Raw genomic sequence first — 20,952 nt, 5'->3', positions numbered from 1 at the left:
CAGAGGCCACATGTATGCTGGATAAAGGTCCCAGGATGCTGCTAGGAGAGCACTAGCCATTAGAGTAAACAGCAAAATCTAAATGAAACCTGTTTCTGTAATGAATAACTTTTAGAGTGTAAGTTTAAATGAAGATTGGGTTTTCCCATTTCTGGGGGCAAACAAACATGTGTTATAATAGCTTTTTAAAAATAGAGTGGGAATTCTACCGAGGCACATTATGGAACAAGGGTCAGGCCGAGTGCCGGAACCCGCTGGCCATCTGATGCCAACCACGTGGGTCCTTTGAGTAAATCCAGGTGCTTTTATTACTTCACCCTGCTCACCAATTTGACTGAATTAAAAGACTGTACAACTGCTAATGATGTAACTCTGCTCTTACATGTTTATTTTTAGTGTTGGATTTTTATTGTCAAGGTTATTCTGAGGATATGGGGCTTCTACACAAACTTGGTACTTAGCCTTGGTCTATTTTGTCTGGTATCTTTTGCTTTCCTTTTCTGTTCCCAGGAGTCTGTCTTCTCTGTGAATCCCCCTCTAACAGGATGTTGTGGTTTATTTATTCCCTGCCCTTTGCCACGTAGATGGGCGGATTTTTAACCTTTTAGTACCATAATCCTTTGTGGTAGGTTCCTGTTTCTCTGCTGTCTTGGGAACTCCTGCTGTTCGACTGTGGTGTTTGCATATTTATAAACTCTTAATCATGAACTCTTCAAGCCAACCAGCTGTGGCATGAGAGCCACTTGCTATTCCTCAGCCTCATTTTCTAGTGTCACTTAGCAAGACCTTTCCTTATTGTATTTCCAGTTGTGTTTGTTGCAGAACAGGCTCGACAGAACTACTGAAATTGTAATGAAACTCAGGCAGCCTGCACAGACCTCCAGATCCCCAGGTCTGCCTGTAAAGGGAGGACGGTGGGGCAGATGGAGAGCAGCAGGCACTCGCAGTCAGGCCTGAGATCCATGAATGGCTTTGCCACTTGCTGGCTGTAAGGCATGGTGGGGGCTGGGATAAAATCACCTCCCTAGCTCCCTGGTTCTTTGTCTATACAATGGTGATCAGACTGGATATGTCCACCGAGCACCAGGTGTCCTGAAGAAATGGGCAGGGGCAGAGGCAGCACGAGTGAGAAGTGAGCGTGTTGGCAGGGGCCCCAGGCCTGGGCCGTTTTCTACACAAAGGATTTCGTGGTTTTAAAACCATAGGACTTTGTCACCTCTGAGGTCCATTCCAACTTCAAATACACCTCTGATTCTGTGAAAGGATGAGAGTCTTGTGCCTTCCTGCTTCATTACTGGTGGAGAGGCCCTGCCAAGGCAAGGAGGGAAGTGGATTAGGAGCTAGGCCTGGGGACTAGGGTGGAGCCCCCAAGCTTCCTATCAGCACCACCAACCTGAACTGAAGCCCCCCCGCCCCCGCCCCCCCCGCCCCCGCCCCCCCCCCCCGCCATGTGATTGGAAAGTATTAGAGAAAGTGAGGGAGTTTATGCCCTTCATTCAGGTTGTTGGGTTTAAAACTAAAGATCCATATGACACGTGACTTTTACTCCTTGAGAGAGTACCAGTGCTGCGCCATGTGATAGGGCAAAGATGAAAGGCAGTGCCAGATTCCTTGACTGTGGGCTTGTGCTTCTTCATGGGTAGGGAAAGGGATCACTGGATGCAGTTGGTTACATCCTTGCTAGATCCCAGATCCTCACTTTTTCCTTTCTAAAGAAGTCTAAGGTAATTGACTTGCTTGCTTTCTTCAACAGATAGTAGTAAAAAACAAGTGGCTGCCGGGCATGGTGGTTCACGCCTGTAATCCCAGCACTTTGGGAGGCTAAGGCAGGCGGATCACCTAAGGTCGGGGGTTCAAGACCAGCCTGACCTACATGGAGAAACCCCATCTCTACTAAAAATACAAAAAAAAAAAAAAAAAAAAAAGCCGGGCATGGTGGTGCATGCCTGTAATTCCAGCTACTCAGTAGGCTGAGGCAGAAGAATCATTTGAATCCAAGAGGTGGATTGGAGGTTGTGGTAAGCCGAGATCTCACCATTGCACTCCAGCCTGGGCAACAAGAGCAAAGCTCCATCTCAAAAAAATAAATAAATAAAACAAAAAAAACAAGTGGCAATTTGGTAGGCAGCCAGCTGGTTATCTATTACTCAAACTATTAAATATGGAGACATTTGTACCTGGGCCATATTATTCCCAGAGGAGAGTCCTTACTAAGTCAGAGGGTGTTATTATGACATCTGACCTTGAGGATGCTTCGACATGTTAATCAGGCTAGATAAGCATATTCTTTAGTAAAAATGGCTGGGCATGGATAGTATGTGGTTTCTTCTCCTTCCTCCTTTTCCTCTACTTCCTCCCCTCCTCCTTCTTCTTCTTGTTTTTTTTTTTTTCCTTGAGACAGGGTCTCACTCTATTGTCCATACTGGAGAGAAAGCAGTAGCACAATCACTGCTCACTGCAGCCTCAACCTCCCAGCCTCAAGTGACCCTCCTGCCTCAGCCTCCTAAGTAGCTGGGACCACAGGCGTTCGCCACCACTCCCTTGCTAATTTAAAAAAACATTTTTTTGTAGAAATGGGGTCTCCCTCTGTTGCCTGGGCTAGTCTAGAAATCCTGGCCTCAAGCAATCCTCCTGCCTCAGCCTCCCAGTGTTGGGATTACAGATGTGAGCTACCATGCTGTCCCCTTCTTTTTTTAATTAGAGATGAGGTCTCACTATGTTGCCCAAGTTGATCTTGAACTTCTGGGCTCCAGCAATCCTCCTGCCTCAGTCTCCAAAGTAGCTGAGATTACAGGCGTGTACCACTGCACCCAGCAACACATAGTTTTTTGAAGATGTACAAGAACAAATTTGATTCTTGGAATGGATTTATAAGACAGCTTTGCATTTCCTTTGGGTCAAAGGAACCAAGTTTATTAATTGCAGTGTCTTTGGAACAGGTACGTATTTTAATATTATTAGAGAAAGAATGTCTGGCCTGCAAAGAATTTCATATGAACTAGAGAACAAATATCTTCCTACATTGCAGGAAAAAGTAAAGCATAATGTCCTATTTCTATCCACAGATACTTAAGAGGGAAGGGAGAAGGAAAGGAAAGAATGGAATTAGGAATTATATGGCATGACTTGGGATACCTGTTTTACAGTTAAATCATTTGTAATCTGATTTCCACGTTGGTGGGGCTTGGCCTGTTTCTGCCAGGTTCCTCCTGCCTTCCCTCATTTTCCCCAGCTTTCTTCATTCAGCACGTTCTTTTTTCTCCCATCCTCTGTTGGTAAAATCTAGGGGGCTTGTGACCCTCTGAAATGTTTCTTGCTGCACTACTCTGTGCATAGCACCGAGAAGCAAAGTACACACACGCAGTCAACTCTTGCACCTGTCAGGAGCAGCCTGCCTCCATTTGCAAAACACAGGGTGATCCTATGTCTAAGGAACTGATTGTCTTTTCCATTTCTTATCTTGTGCACAAGCCAATGGTAAGTTCTGTTTACTTATCTTGGCGTATACACAAGTAAACTGTAGGTATTGTTTTTCATTTAGGAGGCTTTTGCCATCTTTGGGTTGGTTTATAATATTGTCAGTCAGATCAGATTGTGTCTTAATGTCCAGACACTGAATTATGGACCCACCAACTGGATTTTCCTCTGAAACAAAATCTACAAAAGGTGTGTTAATCATTTTGTTAGGCTTGAGCAGGGGTGGGCAAATTGTGGCGTGTGAGCCAAGGAGCTAACAATGGTTTTTACATGTTTAAATAAATTGGGAAAAAAACAACAGAAAAATAATACTCTGTGACATAAGAAAAGAATTTCAAATTTCAGTGTTTATAAATATAATTTCATTGTAACAGTTATAAGCATTCCTTTACCAACTGTTATTTGTTTGCCTGTTTATTTATTTATTTTGAGATAGGGTCTGGCTTTGTTGCTCAGGATGGCGTTGCAGTGGCACAATCATAGCTCCCTGCAACCTCTCCTCCCAGGTTCAAGCGATCCTCCCACCTCAGCCTCCTAAGGAGTTGGGACTACAGGTGTGCACCACCATGCCCGGCTAGTTTCTTTGTATTTTTTGTAGAGACAGGGTTTTCCCATGATGCCCAGGCTGATCTCAAACTTCTGAGTTCAAGCAGTCTGCCTGCCTCGGCCTCTCAAAGTGCTGGGATTACAGCTGTGAGCCACCTCACCCAGCCCCTTTACCTACTGTTAATTGCTGCTCTCATACTACAATAAAATTGAGCAGTTGCAACAGATACTGTATTGACTCACAAGTCCGAAAAGTGTCTGCTACACTGGCCCTTTACGGAAAAGGTTTGCCGACTCCTTTGCTTGTATGACAAAACAGCAACAATAGTTGACATCTTTGAGCCTTCCTATGTGCCAGGCAATGTGCTACACATCTTTTGGGCATTATTTTGTTTAATCCTCATAACAATCCTATGAAGTGCATCTCTTTTTACTACCATTTTACAGATGAAGAAAAGGAGAGTCAGAGAGGTGGTGTAATTTGGCCAAAATCACACAGCTGGGCAGTATCAGAGCTGAGATTTGTACCCACGTGTGTCCGATTCCAGAGCCTGGATTCTTGTCCACCACAGAACACCAACACCCATGCATTTCTTTGGTGGGTCTGAAGTAGAGGCCACAGATAAAAATTGTTACTTGTCTGAGGCTTAATTAACTTTTATTTCAAGTAATTTAATTTAGTTTAACTTATTATTTGAGATTTAGTATCTGCCTCTCTTATGAGAATTCGTACGTTCCTTAGGATAGTGACTATCTGTGGCTCCTAATACAGCGCCCAGCATATAGTAGAAGCTAAGTTAAAAGCCTGTTGAATAAAGTGGATGTGGAGTAGGAAAGAGGGCAGGAGAAAGGGAGATGAAAAATGGAGGATGAGAGATATTATCAAGGAAGAGTCAGGGTGCCCAGCATTGGCCCTGAGGTCATGGATGGCTCTGCCTTGGCACTGGGCTCACCCTGACCCAGGGCTCACAGGTCCAGGCACAGCACCCTCAGGTCAGGCCTCACCTGACTGTGCACACATTTCTTCTGCTGCTGCTTGGCTTCTATTATTCTGCTCTTGCTCCTCCCCTCTGCCTCTGATGGCCTTGTGGCTTCCTGGCACTGGTCCATATGCAATGCCAACCCTTGAAAGCTGAGTCAATATTTGTTTAGAGCGCATTCATTTGGAGGAGGACGTGGAAGTGACGCCTCCCACTCATGTCCGGAGACGATGACTACGTCAAAGGGCAAAACTGACACTTGAAGGGGACCAAAAGGAATCATTTCTCTCCTGATCTTTTTAAGAAGGCTGCTGGCTCTAAGGAAGAGATGCTGGCCAATGAGGACTCATTTCTACAGGCCGCTGACCAGCACAAAAGTCCAGGTTTCTTTCACATGGGAACCAGTGGCAGGTAGGCATGAAGACTCTTCCTTCCTGGGACTGGCCTGGGATTAGAGTTAGTGTGAGACCTCAGCAAGAGTAACAAAGTAGCACTGCAGCCTCTCAGCTGTGTCAAAACCAGCAGGGAGATACCAGTGCTAGGTGGGTGAGGAGGTGGAGGGAGGCTGTGTCCAGCCTGGTGTGATAAAAATGTATAGGTGCCGTGGGGTGGCTCACGCCTATAATCCCAGCACTTTGGGAGGTTGACAGGCAGATCATTCGAAGTCAGGAGTTTGAGTCCAGCCTAGACAACATGGTGAAACCTCATTTTTACTAAAAACACAAAGAAAATTAGCTGGGCATAGTGGACATGCTTGTAATCCCAGCTACTCAGGAGGCTGAAGCAGGAGAACTGCTTGAACCCAGGTGGCTGAAGTTGCAGTTAACTGAGATCACACTACTGCAGTCCAGCCTGGGAAACAGAGTGAGACTCTCTCTCTCAAAAAAAAAAGTGTATTGGCATATCTCTTCTGATTTTACATGATCTGTCCACTCTCATGTATTGATGTATTTTATTTGGCCTATGAAAAGATGATGAGGTGTAGTGTATTAGTAAGCTATTCATATATCTAAAAATACCCCACAAATGCTTACTGAATCCTCAAATGAGCCCAGCTCCAGGAGTAAAAAAGTGAATTATCAGTCATTTTTAAAGGAACTCATAAATCTACTAGTGGCCATAATAATGACAGTAATAATTTATGTTCTGACTGATTATGATGCATCAGACACTGGATCAGTGTTTTTGTTGTTGTTTTTTAAAGGAGTCTCGTTCTGTCACCCAGGCTGAAATGCGGTGACGCAATCTCTGTTCACTGGTGCATCTGCCTCCTGGCTTGAAGCAATTCTCATGCTTTAGCTCCCCGAGTAGCTGGGATTACAGGCGCCCACCACCACACCCAGCTAATTTTTGTATTTTAGAGACAGGATTTCACCATGTTGGCCAGGCTGGTCTTGAACTCCTGGCCTCAGGTGATCCAACTGCCTCAGCTTGCCAAAGTGCTGAGATTACAAGCATGAGCCACCATGCCTGGCCTAGATCAGGTTCTTTGCATAGACTAAACAAACATTTCCTTCTCCTAACAAATCGATGTAGTAGGTACCCTTGTCATCCCCCATATACTTGAGATAATTGAGGCATAGAGGTTAAATTACTTACTCAGGGTTATACAACTTGTAAGTGGCAGAACCAGGATCCAAACCCATCCTTGGCTCTAGAGCCCATCCTCTTCTCCTCCACCGCACCATATCATTCTTCTGATGATAGCAACCTGAGACTTACTGTGTGTTAGGCATGGGGCTGACACTGACACACTGGACCATTTTAATCATCACAATGGTATCAGGAGGCAGCATTTTACAAACGAGATAACAGAGAGGCAAGGAGCAACCTGCAGATAGAGCAAATCCAGATGTGTCTCCAGAGCCCGTGCTTTAATCGCAGTTGCATGCAGACTTTCATCGCAGGATTCTAATAGTGGATGAAAGTGACCCTGAGTTGTCGTGCCAGGCAGGCTGCTTAGGAAAATAATCTTCTGGTAACTTGTTGGAGGGGCAGCCTTCTGAGGATGGTGGCAGATTCCCCTGTCGTCAGATTAGCTCAGTGTCACCTCCAGGTTTTAAAGCATGGACACCCAGGCATGATACTTGGACAAAGCCCCACCCCACTATGGGCGCATAGGCTCAGATGCTGGAAACCGCCAGGGTTGGCAGGCAGAGAGCTGTCGACCCCGGACGTGGGAAAGGGCCACAGTCTGGAGCACCCCAGTTGCTGGAGGGCCAGGCCAGGGAGATCCGCGGGGTTCACAGTTTTGATGCCGTCACCGCAGACCTGACTCCCTCCACCACCCCGCATCGCCACCACTTGAATGAGTTCTTTTACAGAATGGTTCTGTTTCCAGGTGAGACAAAAGTTAGAAAAGGAAACCTAGAGAGGGTGGGGAAGAAGAGAGAGGTTCAGAATCCCGGCGCGCAATCGCCATCTCGGTGGAGGGGACCCGCCTCCTTTTCTTCTGCCCGAGCGCAGCTCCGCTCCCGCCTCAGGGCGGGGCCTGTTGCCATGGAGCCCGGGCGCCCGGCGGAGCGTGCGCAGTGAAAGCGCCCTGGGCGCTGCCTGGCCTGGGAGGCCGGGACTGTGAGATTTTCCCAGGTCTGTGGTTATGACCGTAGGATGGAATCCTAGAGGTCGGGTGATTTGGTCGGCAGAGAGGAACATTTGTGAGGTTCTCTGTAAACTACATGTTGGTCTAAAAGTAACCCACTGTCTGGGACCCAGAGGGAGGAATATGTGGAAGAGGCAGGCATTATTAGCAGCGCGCCCTGGCCACCACCCTGCTCCCGCCCGGGCCCTGGGGGCTCTGCTCCGCCTCCACCGGCTCAGTCGCCCACGGAGACTCCCCGACTCATAAATCCCAGCCCTGTAGTCAAAAACCATTGCATTAATTAAACAAGGTAAATTGGTGAGGCAAGCATGAACTTGGCACCGCCTTTAATTGTTAAAATGAAAAGTGTCATCATGGAGCTCTGCTTAAGAGAAAAACAACCCTTGATACCGACATCGGTGTAGACCAGAAGCAATCAGGAACCCATAGTTAGCACTGGGAGATTACATTCCGGGTGTACTCAGAATAGATAGAGTCCAACTTTGAATTCTCCAGGCCAAACAATGGCGAAACAAAAGAGCCTTGTGTTTGCTTGCTTTTACTTTTTGTTGTAGTTAGAGCAGAACAAAGAATAATGAAGGGGTAGGCACGTTATTACTCGGGTATTTAATAATCAGTGCATGGCAGAGCTTGTGTTTTGCTTCAGTCTTTTTTTATTTTTAAGACAGGGCCTCACTCTGTCACTCAGGCTGGAGTGCAGTGGCCTGATTTCAGCTCACTACAACCTCGGCCTCCTGGGTTTAAGTGATTCCCCTGCCTCAGCCTCCTGAGCAGCTGGGACTACAGGCACGCGCCACCATGTCTGGCTAATTTTTGTATTTTTAGTAGACATGGGGTTTTGCCATGTTGTCCAGGATGGTCTCAAGCGCCTGACCTCAAGTGATCTGCCTGCCTCAGCCTCCAGAAGTGCTTGGATTATAGGTGTGAGCCACCACACCAGGCCTGCTTCAGTCTTTTCTACAAAACTACAGAACTCCCTATAAAGAGTAATGCTAGAGAAGGATTATCAATCGGATGTTTGTGAATATCTAGAAAAGAAAAAAGCATCCTGAGTTTTATAAGAATAAATGATACCAGAACACCCAAAATTCCTCATTGGATAGCTGTGAATCTATGTTCAATATGAGTCAATATGAGAAAAGTGCCAAGAAAGGTACAAGTACCTCGGAGGCAATTAATAGAAGGATAGAGCCTGGAGCAAGGAAAGTGATGGTCTTGCTCTGCTCTGTACTGAGCAGATCTCATCTGGATATGTCTTCAGTTTGGGGCAGCTCCCTGTGGGAAACACACTGGGCAGGGAGTCAGGGGTGCTTGACCTGTGTCTCTTATTGCAGACACAGCCTGGCTGCAAAGGGCTATCCTGATTCTTAAGACCCAGTCAACATGACTGTGAGTTAGAGACAGATAACTCAGTCTCCAGGAGTGATTTTGAGAGGTTCTATTCATGTCATTTATTTTTGTGTCACTGGTGCCTTGTATACCACCTGGCACACAATCATTTGTGCAATATTGTGTTATCATTAAAGAGTCATCCCAAGGCCAGGCCAGTTCTGGTGTGAATTCTTGGGTTGGAACTGGATGGGCTGGTTCCCAATTCGTCTATCTGCATAACCCCAATAGGTTATCTTGCACCTTATCTCTTTTAAGGATGCTTAAGAGAAAGTCCTTTCTGCTTCATTCACCATTACTTCCTGTTCGTCCTAAAACCTCCCCCACAGCCTCTAATGAATAATCCCAACCCCTAACACCAAGGCTACTGTTAGTAGAGAGGGAGGGGCTCAGCCTTTTGGGCTCCAAACCAAACCACTCAGTCAAACTGACTACAGAGCGTCCGGACTGTCCAGAAGGAGCTCGGCTTTGAGGACCACACATGGACTGCTGACCTGTGAAATCCACCATAACAGTACTTCCTCTTCAGTTGCTCATACCTGAACTGAAGGCTGGAAATAATTATTTCTTACCATCTTCTTGCATAAAACCATTGGGCAATCATTTTCATAAAGTTTTTATATTTGTTTGTTTGTTTTCTTTATATCTTTAAAATTTTTTCTACTTGACATGTTAATGAGGTACAATGTGATCTTTCAATATGGCTGCACATTATGTAATAATTAAATCAGGATACTTAGCAGGTGCATCACCTCATAGCTTTATTATTTCTTTGTAATGAGAACATTCAAAATTCTCTCTTCTAGCCATTTTGAAATATGCAGGCTGGGTGCAGTGGCTCATGCCTATAATCCCAACACTTTGGGAAGCTGAGATGGGCATATCACTTGAGCCCAGGAATTCTAGTCGAGCCTAGGCAGCATGGGAAAACCCTGTCTCTACAAAAAAATACAAAAACTTAGCTGGGCATGGTGTTGTATGCCTGTAGTCCCAGCTACTGGGGAGACTAAGTTGGGAGGATCACTTGAGCCCAGGAGGTCGAGGCTGCAGTGAGCAGCAGTCATGCTACTGCACTCCAGCCTGGGCGACAGAGTGACACCCTGTCTCAAAAATACAAATTAAAAAATGAAATCCACAATACAATATTGTTAACCGTAGTCACTCTACTGTACAGTAGAACACCAGAACTTACTCCTTCTATCTAACTGTAGCTTTGTTGACTAATCTCTCCCCATCTGCCTCCTCCAACCCCAATAAAGCTTGTCGAAATCAGACACACGGAAAATGAAATGATGATTGCATTAGGCAGAGTTGATAAGCTCCTGATTTCAGGTTGCCTCTTCTAGTTGGTTATATTTATCTCACACTGAAACACATCGCCTCTCTGCTCAGCAGGTTTTGTTCTACTCTGAAGTTGCCTGATTACCATTCCTCTTCTTGCACATCTGGGGCAGGTGACACACTGAAAGAGGAATGGTGCCAGCCAAAAGATCTGGACTGTAGTTCACCTCTATTAAATTGTGGCTGCTCCATCCTGGGCTGCTCACTTTACCTTTCTAAATCTCTATTTCTGCTAAAATAATAATGCCTGCTCTACCTGTTTCTGGGTTAGCTTTGAGGATCAAAAAGAAAATCTATGAATGTATTGTCTTCTTTTTTTTTTGAGATGGAATCTCACTTTTTCACCCAGGCTGGAGTGCAATGGCACAGTCTCAGCTCACTGCAACCTCTGCTGCCTGAGTTCAAGCGATTCTCCTGCCTCAGCCTCCTGAGTAACTGGGATTACAGGCACCTGCCACTGTGCCCAGCTAATTTTTGTAGTTTTAGTAGAGATGGGATTTCACCATCTTCATCAGGCTGATCTTGAACTCCTGGCCTCGTGATCCACCTGGCTTAGCCTCCCAAAGTGCTTGGATTTCAGGTGTGAGCTACCGCGTCCGGCCTATGAAGGTACTTTCTTTTTTTTTTCCTTCGAGATGGAGTTTTGCTCTTGTTGCCCAGGCTAGAGTGCAATGGCACGATCTCGGCTCACTGCAAACTCGACTTTCCGGGTTCAAGTGATTCTACTGCCTCAGCCTCCTACGTAGCTGCGATTACAGGCGCCTACCAACACGCCCAGCTAATTTTTATATTTTCAGTAGGTTCCAGGTTTCATCATGTTTGCCAGGCTGGTCTTGAACTCCTGACCTCAGGTGATCCACTGGCCTTGGCCTCCCAAAGTGCTGGGATTACAGGCATGATCCACCACGCCCCGCTGAAGGTACTTTCTAAATAATAAACTACCAGATATGAAGAATTGCCTGTCCATAATGGTCTTTGATCCAGTTAATTTTTAAATTCTGAGATGAATTTTCACCTTTGTGCCATGTTATGTCATTTGTTCATTCGTAGGACTGTCATCGTTCCATATCTACTTATTGGGCACCTAGTATGTGAGAGGCACTGCACTAAGGGTTGGAGAGTTAAAGGTAAAAGATGGAACCTTCGGCTGGGCATGGTGGCTCATGCCTGTAATCCCAGCACTTTGGAAGGCCGAGGCGGGTGGATCACCTGAGGTCAGTAGATTTCGACCAGCCTGGCCAACGTGGTGAAACCTTGTCTCTACTAAAAATACAAAAAATTAGCCGGTGTGGTGGCAGGCGCCTGTAATCCAAGCTACTCAGGAGGCTGAGGCAGGAGAATCATTTGAACCCAGAAGGCAGAGGTTGCTGTGAGCTGAGATGGTACCATTGCACTCCAGCCTGGGCAACAAGAGTGAAACTCCGTCTCAAAAAAAAAAGGATGGAATCTTCAATAGTTTTCAGCAAGAATGCTATGGAGTACACAGGAGTGGTACTTAATCCAGACTGTGGGTGGGAGTGTCTGGGGGGTCAGAGAATCCTTCCTAAAGTGAGTGGGTGGTGGCTTTCCTGAGGGTTTGTTTGTTTGCTTGTTTTGTTTGGTTTGGTTGGTTTTTTTGAGATGGAGCCTCGTGTTGCGGTCCAGGGTGGATTGCAGTGGCGTGATCTCTGATCACTGCAACCTCCACCTCCCAGGTTCAAGCGATTTTCCTGCCTAACCTCCGGGGCAGCTGGGATTATAGGTACCTGCCACCACGCCGGCTAATTTTTTGTATTTTTATTAGAGACAGGTTTCACTATGTTGGCCAAGCTGGTCTTGAACTCCTTGTGATCTGCCCGTCTCAAAGTGCTGGGACTACAAGCTTAAGACACTGTGCTCAGCCAGCTTTGCCGAGTTCTAAAGAGTCAAAGAAGTTAACCAAGGGCAGGAGGCAGGAGAGGATGAAAGTGTTCCTGGCAGAACAAGTGGTGGGTGAGCCTAGAGATTAGTGTTTCTCAAAGGGGATGCCACTGACATTAGTGTTGTGGGGACAGATGTATTTTTAAGGCACTCTCCCATGCATTGGAGCAGGTTTGGCATCCCTACACCCAGGCACTAAATGTTAGTAGTTACCCACCCCACATGCACTCAGTATGACAGCCACAGTGCCCCTTCACATTTCCAAATGCATAGCGTACTACCCCATGGGAGGAGGTGGTACCATTCCTTGGCTGAGAGCCACTGCTAAAAAAAATACATGGTGGAATTTTCAGAGGTGTTTGAACCAGAGCAACTCCATCTTGAATAGGAGTCAAGTAAAATGAGGCTGAAACCTACTGGACTGCATTCCCAGATGGTTATGGCATTCTACGTCATAGGATGAGATGGGGGTGGGCACAACATCCAGGTCATAAAGACCTTGCTGATAAAACAGGTTGTAGTAAAGGAGCCGACCCAAACCCACCAAAACCAAGATGGCTGCGAGAGTGACCTCTGGTCCTCCTCACTGCTACACTCCGTCAGCCCCGTGGCAGTTTACAAATGCCACGGCAATGTCAGGAAGTTACCCTATATGGTCGAAAAAAAAGGAGACATGAATAATCCACCCCTTGTTGAGCAGTCATCAAGAAATAACCATGAAAATGGGTGGCCAGCAGCCGGAAAGGCTGCTCTGTCTATGGAGTAGCTTATTCCTTTACTTTCTTAATAAACTTGCTTTTACTTTGCACTGTGGACTCACCCTGAATTCCTTCTTGTGCGAGATCCAAGAACCCTCTCTTGGGGTCTGGATAGGGACCCTTTCTGGTAACAGAATGTCTTATGAATTGTAGTGTGACTAGGGAGGACAGAAGGTGGAGAAGAATCAGGAAGCAGATGCTGGATTATAAATTACCTTGTATGCATCCTAAGGTGTTTACTTTCTGGGATAAATTTTCTTGGGCAGAGATAGGCAGACTGTATATAAAGTGCATTGGATTGAGCTTGGCACATCATACAGGGTCAGTAAATACTGGATCACTATCTCTCATGCTCCTGCCAATTCCAGTTTAGTAGCATACGTCCTCTTCTTACGCATAGGTACTGTCTGTATACTTCCCCAGTGCACAAGTCATAGTCAGACTGGTTGATGACAATTTAACTCGAATGTCCATTCAGCTGGAGGGAAACAGTGGGGAGAGCCAAGACAGCTCCACAGTCAATAAGGTGTGCAGTGGCTGTAATCTCGAGAATCTTGGCCTCTTCTCTGCCCTTGAGACCCCCCAATCTGACCACTTTAGGCTGCAATACGGGAAACTCCAATTCAGAAACATAACCAGCAGCCACTACCACCATCTACCTATCTTTTTCAGAAAGGGCCAAGGAGATGATCATTGCCACTTCTGTAGGGCCCGCCATGGTAACCCAAGCCCCAGCTTATAAACAGTTGGGTTCATTTGCCAAGACAGATGATAGAAGTGAGGCTGTATTTTCCTATAATAAACAATATTATGTGGGTCAAATCACAGCTGAGCCCCCAAAATCCATTTAACCTATACAGTAGTTAAGCCATGATGGTGAGGGTATTTGAAACCCAACTATCCTATGTTATGCTATTTCCATGTAAAAGATCAGAAACAGATATCACCTGCGTTTGTTCTACCTTTACTCCAGGCTTCAGCCATGCTTAGGTATTACTCTCAGGTCCCATGAGCCATCTCATGCCTTTGACTGTGCTGCATTCAGTGCCTGAAATGCTCCGCACTCCTCCCTGCCCCCACATAACCGCTCTATGGGCACCCAGAGCATTCACTTCCTCTTGCTGTCAAGCATTTACCACTCTGCATTGCAATTGCCTGTGTACTAATCCTCCCACACTACTAGATTGTGACCTCCCTGAAGGCTAAGAAATATTAAATTCTTCTCTGTATCCTCAATGCCTACTCAAGTGCTTGGAACACACGACACCCAACAAGTGTTTACTGGAATGAATGACTGAAAGAGTAAGTTAACATCCTCTGGCTAGAAGCCCAGCAACAAGACCGATCTCTCCCACTTCTCTACCTTCCGGGAACAGAGACCTGATCCAGTTATAGGTCTCAAGAATCTGGGTTGACTGGAGGAAGAGAATGACTGAGAGAGATCAGGAGAAAGGTGTGCTGGGGAGGGGTCAGCATTTGATGAATTCGGCTTTGGGATAGGCTTAGTAGCAGAATGAGAAGAAGAAAGGACTGCTGGTCACAGTAAGTCAGATACCTGTCCGATGGCCTGTCTTAGAACGAAGAAGACTTGTAAAACTGAGTGGGGGTAGCCTGCCTCTAGTTTTAGGAGTGGGTCCTAATTAAAGTGTAAACTTCTAAAGCAGAACGTATGTCCACACAAAACCTTGTACACAAGGCCGGGCGCGGTGGCTCAAGCCTGTAATCCCAGCACTTTGGGAGGCCAAGGTGGGTGGATCACAAGGTCAAGAGATCGAGACCATCCTGGTCAACATGGTGAAACCCCATCTCTACTAAAAATACAAAAAATTAGCTGGGCATGGTGGCGCGTGCCTGTAATCCCAGCTACTCAGAAGGCTGAGGCAGGTAAAACCCAGGAGGTGGAGGTTGCCGTGAGCCGAGATCGTGGCATTGCACTCCAGCCTGGGTAACAAGAGCAAAACTCCGTCTCAGAAAAAAAAAAAAACCCACCTTGTACACAAATGTTTATAACAGCATTGTTCTTAATGGCCAAAAAATGGAAATAACCAGTATCCATTGACTGACTAACAGGTGCACAAAATGTGCTAAATCCATCCAATGGCAAAGGAACAAAATACTAATACATGCTACCACATGGATGAACTCGTAAAACATTCTGCCAAGTGAAAAAAGCCAGACACACAGGACCACATATTATATGATTCTAGTCCAGAATAGGGAAACCTATAGCATCAGAATGTAGATTAGTGATTGCTTAGGACTGTGGATACATGATGCCAGCGGGAAGAGAGTGATAGCTAAAGGGTACCAGTTGGGTGTTCGGTTGAGGGGATGAAAATGTTCCAAAATTGGCTATGGTAATAGTTGCCCACATCTGTGAATATACTAAAAGTCGTTAAATTACATAATTTAAATGGGTGAATTGTATGATATGTGAATTATAATTCAATGAAGCTTTAAAAAAAAAAAAAAACCAGCTGGATGTGGTTGCTTACGCCTGTAATCTCAGCACTTTGGGAGGTCGAGGCGGGTGAATCATGAGGTCAGGAGTTTGAGACCTAGCGTGGCCAACATGGTGAAACCCCATCTCTACTAAAAATACAAAAAATTAGCTGGGCGCGGTGGCGGGCACCTGTAATCTCAGCTACTCAGGAGGCTGAGTCAGGAGAATCACTTGAACCTAGGAGGTGGAGGTTGCACTGAGCCGAAATCGCGCCACCCCGGGTGGCAGTGTGAGACTGTCTCAAAAAAACAAAAACAAAAACGAGAAAACCCACAAAATCTCTAAAGTAGGGTGAACTGGGATTTTGAGAACTGTGAATTACCTAAAATGGCACGCCAAAATTGGCATGTGTGTGCATTTCTGGGGTCTGTCAATTTCGAAGCATTCTCTATGATCCTTCTCCTTCTACCACCAAAGGTAATCATCCCTGCTCTGCAGAGCTGAGGCCCCTTCAAGGGCTCATTGTAATGCCAGACTGCCTGGAAAGAATGTGATAAATATTAATGTAATCAAATATGCAGGTACCCAGTTTTTAAAAATAAACATTATCGATCCCTTTGAAACTAGTAACTAACCAAGGAATAGAATGCAGTACTACTGTTCCCTGCCTTTATGGATGCAGAAAAAGTAATGGTTATGAATGCTACTCTGATACGTAAGATTTTTTATTCTAAATTATTATTTGTAATATGGAGGCCTAATCACTATCATATAGCTACTTGCTGACCATTTTTACGCTATTAACACCTTTTAAAACTAAGTTTAATGACTTGGCAGGAAATTAAGTTATGTTATTTGTCGTTTCTCAACTTTTAACTGAAAATTTCATGATCCGGAAAAGAACAGGGTCTGGTTATCCCCGAATCAAAAAATGTACCATATGATTTTTCTCTGAATAGTTAGAAAGCAAAAAGCAGAGAAATGTCGTTGATTTGACTTTGTGGAACCGTATTTTATAGTTAGACCCTACCCTAGGTAAATACCTAGAGAGGAAAAAAAGTAGTAGGGGCTTGTGGAACTGGACCTTTTTTTTTTTTTTGGCATTAAAAAATTATACGTTTCAAGCTACTTCAAACATCTGAGGAAATCAGTCATCTAACGAGCAATTGTGTGCACTCATACTCACGCAAAGCATTTCTTTAAATGTGAACTTTTCATATTGAGGTACCTACCATACACCTAGTTTCTTCCTAGAATCTATTCTCACTGCGTTCTCCGTTTGCGTCCCGGCCCTCCCTCCGTCTGATTTGTAGCACTCCTGCTATCTGCCCCGGCTGCGATGCGCGGAGACTGCACTGGTTGCCTCTCCCCAGGTTAATCCTGCAGTCACTTTCTGGTGATGGAGCTCAGCGGCCCAGCACGAGAGCATGGAAACAGCTGACTGCTGACTCAGAGGGAAAGCAAGCCACCCACGAATCTCATTGCAGCTCGCTGCTGCATCCCTATCCCATAATCCCTTGCCTGGTTTGCTGCAGTCTTTTCCACAGACGCTCAGTGAGGAGAAAAAGATGTCCTGTAAGATCAAGACCGATTGGTGTGAATACCGAAGGGGGTCTTCCACTTGTTAATGACCCAGAAATATTCCTGCCGACTTTCCAGCCTTCTCTCATTTCCTCCATTTTTCTCTTCCTCTGTTCTGTGCATGAACTGGCACATCACTACTTAGAGCAGAAGATATGCTGGGCTTCTGATGATGGCTGCACTGCATGGTAGGGAATTTTAACCGGTCTCTTTGCATGGTGCTTCCCAACTTGAGGTGTTAGCAGAAACGTGCGTTGTTCTTTTGGATTGCCGCGTAGATGCAGCGACAGACTTGGGAGGATTTAATTCTTTGCCTCATTGATTAGTCTGTTTGTCTTCAGAAATGGGTAGGTCCTAAATGTTCAGACTGCTTAGCATTGTGCCAGGTGGATAGCTGATTTCTCCTGCTCTCTCTCGGTTCTGACTTTTTCCTCTCTTCCTCTCTCATGGCGATGCTGCATCCTCTATAGCTGTAAAATAGAGACCCATTCTTTGCTTAAACAAAGGCATCAAATTAATAAGTATGGGGAGAAAGTCATGCAAGATTTTCTTATCAAGTTCTAATGTGATCTGACTAGATTTGTACTTTTTCCAGTCTTTATTTTAATGTGTATCTTGGCTTATTTTAAATAGAAGAATTTTGCCCCCTGCATCTCTGTGTTGGGCACAAACATGGAGATAAAATATTTAATTTGCAGGATTCCTTCCTTGCTACCCCAGGGTGGAGGAGAACGTGCGATGCGACCCTCCCCCCACTCTGCCCTCTGTTAAAGAACCCTGGGGTTGAGTTCCATGGCTGGCAGTTACCATTGGAAACCCATTCATTCATAATGCATGACTCGACCCTCTGAATTCTGAATGCCATTGAGAACCAGCGAACAAACATGTTTGAGATGATTTGTTGTTGTTGTTGTTGTTGTTTTTCTGATAGTTTTTTTTTTTTTCCTGCCTTTGAAGTACAGTCAAATCTCTGGGTGGAGCTCAATGATAGCACTACACAGGAAAAAAAAAAAAAATTCTTGGGTTGGTCCTTAGGTTTGCTTCCTGAAACAGTAAGGGATTATTTTTGTGTCAGAGCTTTTTCTACAAGTATGCCCCACCCTGTCATTATTCCTTCTTTTCAGGAGATAGGAGAACAAGTAGCAAGACTGTTTATTTTAAATTAAAAACTGAATGTTAATAAATGGATTTTTGAACCAAAAGATAAAATGGTATTTTTGTCTTAAAGAAAAGATAGTTTCAATGTAATCGCTTTCAGAATGAGGTGTTTAAAGGATTGTTTCTTTGGCTTAGATCGTGTTACAGCAGCTTTATTCCCTATGAACATTTGTTTTAAAAGAAGGTTTTAAAACTCCAGTATCTATGTAAGGAGAGCCATTTGTTCATGCAGAATTCTTCAAATGATTTCTTAAGTGTTAGGATTCAGTTCTGCCAAGTGTGAATCTGTTTTCTGGTGTCTTTCATTATTTCAGGCAGATGCTTGAGACCCACTGTTCCTAACCCACTGTAATGTTAAATAATTCACGCCCCTCCCAAGCAGCACACAATGAGAAGTTTCATGTATGCTGTGGTATGAGAAAGCAACCTTCAGATGGGGAGACATGAGTAGTAACCCTTCCTAAACCTTTAAGTGTTTTGGTCCAGTTTTCTCCTAGGAAGACACAATTGATTTGCACTGGAAAGGTTAAAGCACAGCTGAATGTAAAGATGTTCTCTGATAGAAAGTGTTGTTTCAGAATAGATGAATGCAGCATATATAACCCACACATGTTTAGTCTTAAAATCTATATGCATTTTTTTGCCATAGTTAATACTATAGTCCTGCAATCACTTAATTTTTTTATTATAACAAAAGTTTAATGGATTTTGTTGCTTGAAATTGGATTGAAAATGGATTTTGTTAACTTGGAATAAAGTTAAAACATTCTTTGTCTTACTAAGAAATGAAAATGTTCTTAATCTGGATATCCATAAGCATTAATTTCTTCATATTTAGGGGTTTCTTTCATCTCTCTTTATTAAGTAGGGAAAAATCCCAAATATGTAGCAGTTTTAAAGACTCCCTTGTGCCTTTTTTAATTATTTCTTTTATAAAACTAAGACTATACCCAAATATTTTATGTATTATTAAAATATATAGAAGAGAAATACTTCCAAATTTTAAAAAATTTGCTGCCAAATTATTTACTTTTGTCGTTTTTTCTTCAAAACGTGACTTGAATTACTTGTTACTATGGCAAAATTAAAACTTGCACATATCTGTGATAGCCTTTTTATTTAATCTCTGATGCCATCTGTGTCCCTTTATTACTTACATGAAGGCTTTAGTTCAGAGTAGAATTTGCTCCATTATAGGGTTGGCTATTAGGGTTTTCTGATGATTTTTATTGTGCAGGTTGTCTAAATTCAACGGATTAGATTTCCTCATAGAATTCGGAGCTTTAGATTGGATCAGAAAGTGAGAAAATAATGAGCCAAGTATTCAAATAGCATCATCGCAGGAAACAGATTTCTGCTTTTAGTATGCAAATCTTTCTATTCCCTTCTACTTTACCTCTTTCATCTTCACATTCTCGACAGCCTCCATTTTCCCATTAAGTGCTTTTTATTAATGTTTTTAAATGCTTATTAATTTAAGTACTTATTCTAATCAACAACAGAATTAAATAATATGCTTCCCATATATCAGGAGCAAAAAGGAGGTTCCTGTTATATAGAGCTGTGTCTCTCAGTTCTGTTGAGAAATAATTTTCTCTTCTCCCTTCTTGCTAGTTTCTTCCAACCTCCAGAATTTAGCCAGTGCTTAGCCCGCTTGCTGACCTCTGCCTTTTTTGTGGTCCCAGAATACTTCACTTCTTTGTGTAGCCCCCAAGCAAAGCAAGGGAGGAGACCTGGCAAAGTGATGGATGCGGGGAGAGGAGATCCCGAGCATCTTGACTGTCCCAGAGTGCTGTGAGATGAATGTCTATTAGCCTAACCACTTAACATTCCACCACACAGACACAGTCTGATCTTAACAATTGGCTGCCAAAGGTGAGGCAATGACCTTCTTTATATACTAAAGAAAGAGGTAGGGGAAGTAAGCATCCATATCATAAAGACAAGTTGGGTGCTCATTTTAACAACCAGCTTCCATTTAGTAAAAACCAGTTCATCTGAGAAAGCTGTCATACATCTGACTCTGAAAATAAGGAGAATCAGAACCTTGGAGAGCTTGGACACACCCTGCCTGAAGACAAAAGTTAGAGCAGATGGCTTCTGAATGTCTTCCCCCCAAAGACGGCGCACGTGCGCGCGCGCACACACACACACACCACCACCATCATCATCATCATCATCATCATCTGGAAAGATAATGCATCTAGCCTTCTAATTTACAAAATGGCCCATCTGGGATAGAGGCTTGATTTAACTGGAAATGGGTCACCCTGTTTTAATTTCACTGAAGATTGTCCTCCTTTCTTTTAATTGAGACCTCAGTAACAATGCAATTCAATTGCAGGCAAACGATAATAGGCTCATAATTTTAAAAATTAAAAATACCTTTTTCATCATGTTTTAATTTATGCCACATGTTCTGGCAAGTACGGGGTAGCATATTGTGATTTATAGATAATCCGAATGGTTCAGGATTTCCTTTCTATAAATGTACCAGAAGATTTGTAATTGCTTGAAGAGCTGATGTTTGCATATCCTCATGATAGCAATAAAAAATGGGTGGGGCCTGGCACGGTGGTTCACTTCTGTAATCCCAGCACTGCAAGAGGCCAAGGCCGGTGGATTGCTTGAGCCCAGGAGTTCAAGACCAGCTTGGCCAACATGGTGAAACCCTGTCTCTACTAAAAATACAAAAATTAGCTGGGTGTGGTGGAGCACACCTGTAATCCCATCTACACCAGATGCTGAGGGAGGAGAATCATTTGAACCTGGGAGGTG

General features: G+C 44.3%; 1 protein-coding gene and 1 long non-coding RNA gene across 19 annotated transcripts in view; one reads left to right on the top strand and one right to left on the bottom strand.

Moving 5' to 3' along the window:
* The window catches only part of TRIM2 (tripartite motif containing 2), a 200,448-nt gene that overhangs the window by 103,940 nt on the left and 75,556 nt on the right, over positions 1-20,952 (top strand). For 4 of the 18 annotated variants that reach the window (XM_078366383.1, XM_008992591.5, XM_078366382.1 and 1 more), the window contains exon 1: positions 16,972-17,204. The exons of 12 other annotated variants lie outside the window; for them this stretch is intronic. The gene's annotated coding sequence lies outside the window, so the exon portion shown is untranslated. Of the gene's footprint in view, positions 1-5,307; positions 5,415-16,971; positions 17,205-20,952 lie in introns of those variants that run through there. 2 more of the 18 variants (XM_078366386.1, XM_078366380.1) reach the window with 1 other exon arrangement.
* LOC144581728 (uncharacterized) lies at positions 360-7,484 on the bottom strand. The gene is made up of 2 exons (XR_013532856.1): positions 6,603-7,484; positions 360-1,308 (listed from the first exon to the last, which is right to left on the bottom strand). It is a non-coding gene; the product is annotated as an uncharacterized LOC144581728 (long non-coding RNA).

This window comes from Callithrix jacchus, chromosome 3 (genome assembly GCF_049354715.1).
Source record: "Callithrix jacchus isolate 240 chromosome 3, calJac240_pri, whole genome shotgun sequence".
NCBI classification, from domain to species: Eukaryota; Metazoa; Chordata; class Mammalia; order Primates; family Cebidae; genus Callithrix; species Callithrix jacchus.
This window is presented reverse-complemented; position numbering and strand designations above follow the sequence as displayed.